Source organism: Polypterus senegalus, chromosome 12 (genome assembly GCF_016835505.1).
Source record: "Polypterus senegalus isolate Bchr_013 chromosome 12, ASM1683550v1, whole genome shotgun sequence".
NCBI classification, from domain to species: Eukaryota; Metazoa; Chordata; class Cladistia; order Polypteriformes; family Polypteridae; genus Polypterus; species Polypterus senegalus.
Window position 1 is genome coordinate 144528678 of NC_053165.1, and position 8211 is coordinate 144536888.

Here is an 8211-nt window from a genome sequence, read left to right on the forward strand (position 1 = left end):
ATAAAAGGGGCCGCCTCCCTCCAGTCATTGACAAGAGTCGGGTGGAAGAATGGCAACGTCTAGAGGAGGAAGGAGGCGGTCAGAAGAAAAGAGAGAGAGAGAAAAAGAGAAGAAGAAAAGAGAAGGCATTGGAGTGGCCTGGACTGAGGGGGGTTGGTGAGCAGAATTGTAAAAGAGATGAAGAATAAACCCGTGTTTGTGGGTGACAGTAACGTGTCTGCCTGTCTGTGTCCGGGGCGAGGTTCACAATACATATTGTCAAACTCACATCTAATTCAGGGTGATATGCAAGCTGCACTAAGCACAAAACAGGGATTATCCCTAAGCATTGTGGCTGTGAAGCAAAGGTCCCAGTCACATACAAACATATTCATAATCACAATAACTGCAGAGTAACTAATTAAATACAAGTTACAGCATCTCTCGGAATCAATAGTTGAAGAGGTGACCCGTGGAGCTATGTTTTCTAGAGCAGAAGCTCCTGTCAGAACTTCCCAAGGCAAACTGGTCCCAGATGAGTTCTTACACAAAGAGCAATTCAAATGCCCCTAATGATCCAGACACAAAAAGTTTCTCCTGCCCAGTATGGGGTTACTAGGTTCTTCTCCTTTAGCCAGTTCTTGAGGGGAGTGCCTGATTTTGGTATTAAGAAACTGATTCCTGAGAATAACCTTATTTGCAGTTTAATATCCTCTTTTATCATATGGTGTGCCAAAACTGAATAACATCCAAAACCTCTCCAATGTCATAACTTGCCACTTCAACTTTTAAATCTTTAAACAGGTCATTCTGAAATTCAGAAATTAACTTAATGTTATTCTGACCAGGCTTTGAAATCATTTATAAAATCTCAACTGGAACAATTAGCCTATTTAAGATATAGAAGTTTATAAGTTAGAATTTAGCATTTTAGTAGTTTAACATATTATCTAAGTGCATTCCCCTATGTACAACAAGACCAGTTTTCTTAAACAGACGTTCCAGCTGCCAGCCAATAGTTTTGAGCGAGCGTTATGAGTAAATGAAACAGTCTGTGTTTTTAAGGGAGCCAACACATTGAAAGCAGAAGACAGAACAGCATTATAGTGATCTACTAACTGATAGAGTGACAGTAAGAGGAAAAACAGGCTGTAGGTTAAGTAAACCAATAAAATTCTCAGGATCTACATGCTTAATATCATGAAATTTAATAACCTACCAAACCTTTGATTTACTAAGAAGTAGGATAATATCAAACATAATCATTTTATGGTCAGTAATGTAATAAAGAGGAGACTATGAGGTATAATACCAGAGCAGCAAACTAAATCTAAAATATGACCTTTGTTATGAGATAATTAAAACAGTCAAGAATGTCATTAAAATCCATAATAAATTTATTAGTTGAATTATCAAAGGGTATATTAAAATCACCAATAAGGATGACATTTGAAGACATGGCACACTGAGTCGTTAATGCAGTAGAAAATTCTGCAGTAAAAGTACTTGAAAACTTATGAGGTCTATATAAAACAGCAATTATAGTAAGTAACTGACAACCGATTTTGCTAGCCAGCAGTTCAAAAGAAGAAAAATCAGATTCACCAGTGATAGTTTTAGTTTTCCCAATATTTTTTCTCAAGACCACGTCCTCTCCCCAAGAAATGGGATTTAGAAATATACAAAAATCCTGATGGGAATGCTTGGTTTAAATGAAAACAATCGCCTGGTTGCTGCCAAGTTTCCATAAGACATAAACAGTCCAACCTAGTGTCCATAATAAAGTCAGTGATCAGCAAAGCTTTATTGGAATTAGGTTGTGTCTTAAACAATCCAAACTTTAAAGTATTGATAGACATTTGAGCTGCTGACTTTACTAGTGGCCTCAGCATGTTGTAATCCACACATCGTCCTGAAGTACGTAGATAAGGATGATAACGGTACCTTCTATCAGAGCAAAGTCTAAAAATAGTCCCACTGCCAGTCCTGCTGAATTGCCCCATTGGGGGGGGGCACTGTAGGCTCGGGGAATATAATCGCAAACTTGGTCTACCCCAAGTCAATAAGCCAATGACAGAATTGTTCTGGTATGTGTACCAGTATTGCTCTAATCTCCCATGTTGGCATTTCTTGAAAAAAAGAAAAATATTGTACTAAAATATTTTCATTATTTATCTCATTTTTTTCCTTTAAGTGAAATCATTTATGTGCCACATATTCACTTCTCCCCACACACACACATTCTATAAAATAAAGCCCTCATCACGTTACCCAGCTTCAAGTTCGAGGGGATGTCAGACTTGACGACTGTTGTTGCTGAGCTTGTCTCCTGAGAATTTCAAATTACATGACATGTTTTCAGCACATTTTCACCTTTCCAAACTAGAGTAAGCTGACCCCTTTTCTTGGCTGCCTGACTGTGGTTCTGCAATCTTACTTTTTTCTATTTAGTCATGGTACATAAAACACAAAACATCAGACAAAGCCTCTCTCTTGCTTGTGAGGTCCTAAACACACACTTGCTTGTTTCCTTTTGGCTTCTTTACATGCATTGCACTTCTGGGTGAACAATCATTGGTTGTCAGTTCTCACGCATACAGAGCCCACCTTATGATGGCAAAATCAAATCTGGGGGTCAGAATAAGTCACTGGGCATTTCAAATGACACAATTGGTGGTCACAGGACTGTGCCATGACTACACCAAACTCACTAAATGAGTGAAGTCTATGACTGAATACTGCAGGAGAAATCACATAGTGACATGGCCTTAAGGTGCATTGTTGCTATATTATTGTTTAGCCAAACTATTTTGTTACTACATTTTGTACATAGTTATTTAATACGTTTTGCTCTTTCCTAATAACAGTGTAGTTAAATAAAAATGTTTAGTTTTCATAAAGTTTTGTTTATGAAAGTTTTCAAACTAGGCTCTAGGAAGACTTGTGGCCTCATGCATAATGCCGTGTGTAGAATTTGCACTATAACATGATGTAAGCACAAAAGCCAGAATGTGCTTACACACAGAAAAATCTAGATGCAGGAATCTGTGCATACTCCAACTTCCGCGTTCTTCCACTGCATAAATCCCAGTCAGCGTGAAAAGTAACGCACGAGCACGCGCCTGCTGTCCCGCCCTGTCTACTCCCAGAATTATGCCTCTTTGAATATGCAAATCAATATAAATAGCCCTTAAGCTCAGCGCTCTGTGAAAAGACAATGGGAAAAGCACCGGGGAAAATATAAAAATTTCAGAGAATACCAAGTGGAGGCAAAGAAAAACCATATTATGTGTTGATTTACACAGTGGTATAATCAACAAAAGGAAGTTGATTGAGTGATATAGCGTGTTGGAGAAACTTGAAAGCTCAAGTTCATAAAGTCGCACAGTGCCGAAACAAAAAAGAAGTCACATATCAAAGTCGCCTATTAAAGGCGATTTGTAGCCCACCATCTGAGTCTCATATGAAAGCTTATTAGGGTACAGACAAAAAAAATAGGCACACAGTGGGAAAAAAGCACGAAATGTCAACTTTAATCTCGAAATTTCCGCTTTAATCACGTAGTTTATTTTGTCATTAAAGTAGAACATCATAAACTTAATCTTAAAATCGTTTAATTTACTAGTTTCTCAAATCCCATCGTAACTAAAGTAGCATGTTAAATACTTTGCTTTGTATTTGATCTTCAATGGGCTCTATGTGTGTGAATCACTACGTGCTTCCGTTCTTTCTCTTTCTCCGACTGGACACAGAATCCATTATATTAGTGAATTACAGCTCTCTGAATAATTAAAATACTGAGATGTATACGTGATATCATTTTCATAATGATTGGAATGAAAGCATGTTATTAAACATGGAAACACGGTGACGCAGTGATTGTTCATGTCTCACACAAGATGCTGCTGCACCACACGCGACCTTCGATGAAATAATTTATTGTAGCAGTACTGTCTCTTTCAAACATACTAACCTCCAATTCCTGTCCTTACTTTTCTTTCTCCAAATACCCAATCGCCACACAATCAGCTCTGTAATAGATGTTAAGCCATCTGTAAGCTTACAACGACGCTTCTTCAAAACATTTAAGGAACATTGAAATATCTTCATAGTACATGTTTAATTATTCCATCCGTCTATCCTTCCAGTATCGCGCCAGCCTCCACAGAGCACTTACTGGTGATAAAAAAAAGTTATTTTTGCATGGCATAGTACCAGTCCTGGCTGTAGCTTCAATATTCAATTGAATACCAGTTTTGTTTCTGTTTCCCCTTTAGGCATTGGTGTTGCTTAGAAAACTTCATCTTTTAATGCCACTGCCAAAAAAAAAAATGAAAAACATTTTTTTGAATTGCTACCTGTATTTCAGTAGACCACTTTGAAACAATCATGAAAAAATGTGAACTTATAATCACTCAAATTGCTTCATTATGCATAATGAAGAAAAAGACAAATCTGAAAACTATTGGCACTTCAGTTATTTCAGTTAGGTAAAAAAAAGAATTTAAAATAATTTGAAATTTTATCACAATAATTTTCACATAGCCTGGAGTACAAGCTACACAGCGAGCATTAATGTGACATCAGGAAGGGAGAACGTGCAAAGTGGTACATACTGGAAAGAGTAATCAAGCCACAAGTGAAAATCACAGCGATGGACGGCATCTCACTTGCAGAAGACACAACAGACCTGACAATGAATGCAAATGAGACAAAAAATGGCGAGATTTCATTTGTGAAAATGGAAGGGCTAATGCAACAAGGTACTTGACCGTTAATGATGCTCTGTTTAGGAGCAAAAAATATGATTTGAGAATAGCTATATTGAAATGCTGGCGCAAGTATTGAATTACACACACATACACATATCTCAGCCACAGGGAATGCACAAACCAGTGTGTTTCTTCATGACGGTCCCAAGCCAGGAAAAATGGGGAGGGCTATATCAGGAAGGGCATGCGGTGAAAAATTTTGCCAAATCAATATGCGGACAACAATACAAATTTCCATACCGGATTGATCGAGCACCAGGTTAACAATGAACGCCACCAGTACTGTTAGCCAAAAAGGTGCAGGAGGAAATTGGGCTACTGCTGGCCAAAGAAGATGAAGGAGAAGAAGAGGGGGGAGACGTGTCCGGAGGCAGAAGGAGAGGAGGAAGGTAAAGAGAGTGGAACTGAGGGTAGGAACTTTGAATGTTGGCAGTATGATTAGTAAGGGGAGAGAGTTAGCAGATATGATGGAGAGAAGGAAGGTTGATATATTGTGCATGCAACAGACTAAATGGAAGGGGAGTAAGGTCAGGTGGATCGAAGGTGGATTCAAATTGTTCTTTCATGGTGTGAATGGGAGGAGAAATGGGATAGGGGATATTCTGAAGGAGCAGTATGTCAAGAGTGTTTTGGAAATGAAGAGAGTGTCAGACAGAGTAATGATTATGAAGCTGGAAATTGGAGGTGTGATGATGAATGTTGTTAGTTCATATGCCCCATAAGTTGGGTGTGCGATGGATGAGAAAGAAGATTTTTGGAGTGAGTTGGATGAAGTGATGAACAGTGTACCCAAGGGAAAAAAAGTGATGATTGGAGCGGATTTCAATGAACATGTTGGTGAAGGGAACAGAGGAGACGAGAAAGTGATGGGTAGGTATGGTGTCAAGGAGAGGAATGAAGATGGTCAGATGATAGAAGATTTTGCCAAAAGGATGGACATGGCTGTGGTGAATATGTATTTTCAGAAGAGGGAGAAACAAAAGGTTACGTACAAGAGTGGAGGAAGATGCACACAGGTAGATTACATCCTATGCAGAAGAGTCAATCTGAAGGAAATTGAAGACTGCAAAGTGGTGGCAGGGGAAATTGTAGTTAAGCAGCATAGTTTGGTGGTCTGTAGGATGATGTTGGAGATCAAGAAGAGGAAGAGAGTGAGGGCAGAACCAAGGATCAAATGGAGGAAGCTGAAAAAGGAAGACTAGAAGGTTGAGTTTTGGGAGAAGGTGAGACAAGCACTGGGTCATAGCGAAGAATTACCAGAGAGTTGGGAAACTACAGCAGATGTAGTAAGGTTGACAGCAAGAAGGGTACTTGGCGTGACATCTGGACCGATGAAGAAGGAAAAGGAAACCTGGCGGTGGAATGGGAAAGTACAGGAAAGTATATGGAGGAAGAGGATGACAATGAAGAAGTGGGATAGTCAAATCAAGAAGATAAGGCGCAAGGTGAAGAGAGAGCTGATGAAGCCTAAAGAAAAGGCATATGATGGATTGTATGAGAGGTTGGACACTAAGGAGGGAGAAAAAGACCTGTATTCATTGGCTAGACAGAGGGACCGAGCTGAAAAGATGTGCAGCAGGTTAGGGTTAGGGTGATTAAAGGATAAAGATGGAAACGTACTCACAGTTGAGGAGGGTGTAATGAGCAGATGGAAAGATTACTTTGAGAAGCTGATGAATGACGAGAATGAGAGAGAGAGAAAAGGGTGGATGATGTGGAGATAGTGAATCAGGAAGTGCAACTGATTATCAAGGAGGAAGTAAGGACAGCTATGAAAAGGATGAAGAATAGTAGTAGAAGCTAGGTTCAGAAGTGAGGTGATTATTAGTGATCAGTAGTATGGTTTCATGCCAAGAAAGACCACAACAGATGCAATGTTAGATCTGATGATGTTGATGGAGAAGTATAGAGAAGTAGTTGCATTGTGTCTTTGTGGACCTGGAGAAAGCATACGACAGGGTGCCTCGAGAGGAGCTGTGGTATTGTATGAAGAGGTCTGGAGTGACAGAGATGTATGTAAATGTTGAACAGGATATGTACAAGGGAAGTGTGGCTGTGGTGAAGTCTGCGGTAGGAGTGATGGATGCGTTCAAGGTGGAGGTGGGATTACCTCAGGGATCGGCTCTGAGCCCTTCCTTATTTGTCATGGTGATGGACAGGTTGACAGATGAGATTAGACAGGAGTCTCCGTGGACTATGATGTTTGCTGATGACATTGGGATCTGTAGCAATAGTAGGGAGCAGGTTGAGGAGACCCTGGATAGGTGGAGATATGCTTTAGAGAGGAGAGGAATGAAGGTCAGTAGGAACAAGACAGAATACATGTGTGTAAATGAGAGGGAGGTCAGTGGAATGGTGATGATGAATGGAGTAGAGTTGGCAAAGGTGGATGAGTTTAAATACTTGGGATCAATAGTACAGAGTAATGGGGATTGTGGAAGAGAGGTGATAAAGAGAGTGCAGGGAGGGTGGAATGGGTGGAGAAGAGTGTCAGGAGTAATTTGTGATAAACGGGTATCAGCAAGAGTGAAAGTTAAGGTCTGCAGGATGGTAGTGAGACCAGCTATGTTATATGGGTTGGAGACGGTGGTACTGACCAGAAAGCAGGAGAAAAAGCTGGAGGTAGCAGAGTTAAAGATGCTAGGATTTGCTCTGGGTGTGACGAGGATGGATAGGATTAGAAATTAGTACATTAGAGGGTCAGCTCAAGTTGGACAGTTGGGAGTCTAAGTCAGAGGGGGGAGATTGCGTTGGTTTGGACATCTGCAGAGGAGAGATGCTGAGTATATTTGGAGAAGGATGCAAAGGATAGAGCTGCCAGGGAAGAGTAAAAGAAGAAGGCCTAAGCGAAGGTTTATGGATGTGGTGAGACATGACATGGAGGTGATGGGTGTAACACAGTGAAAGGCAAGTCCAAAAATTTTCCTTCGCGGCGCACCTGAGGGACTACCCATAAATAAAGTCGTGACGACACAATCTATGGACAATCGCCAATAAAAACAGTTAATTTTACTAGTTTGAAAGACATTTTATTAATAAAGGAATCAAAGGATAAATCTTAAATTTAATTAATGTGAACGTTGAGATTGTTTTTCAGCACATATGAGATTGATGCGAGGATCAATTTTCGAAAGACAGATGCACATTTCCTTGTCGATCATTTGTCTCTTGCGTTTCTTAGATTTCATTTCCGTAAGTGTTCCGTTATCTGTTTTTCCAACATAAAATATATTTTTTTAAACATTATCTTTTCAATGAACCAAAAGTTCAAAAACACTAGCAATTTTAAATATTTTACAAAAGTTTTTGCGACGCCCCTAGAAAATTCCACGGCACACCAGTGCGCTGTGGTGCACCGGTTGCCCGACAATGGTGTAACAGAACAAGATGCACAGGACAGAAAGATATGGAAGAAGATGATCTGCTGTGGCAATCCCTAATGGGAAGAACACATTAATAT

The 8211-nt window shown here is 39.8% G+C and overlaps 1 protein-coding gene across 1 annotated transcript in view; it reads right to left on the reverse strand.

Annotated features, from left to right (window-relative positions):
* LOC120540535 (T-lymphocyte surface antigen Ly-9-like) overlaps nucleotides 1–8211 on the reverse strand; it is an 88833-nt gene that overhangs the window by 6865 nt on the left and 73757 nt on the right. The window lies entirely within an intron of this gene.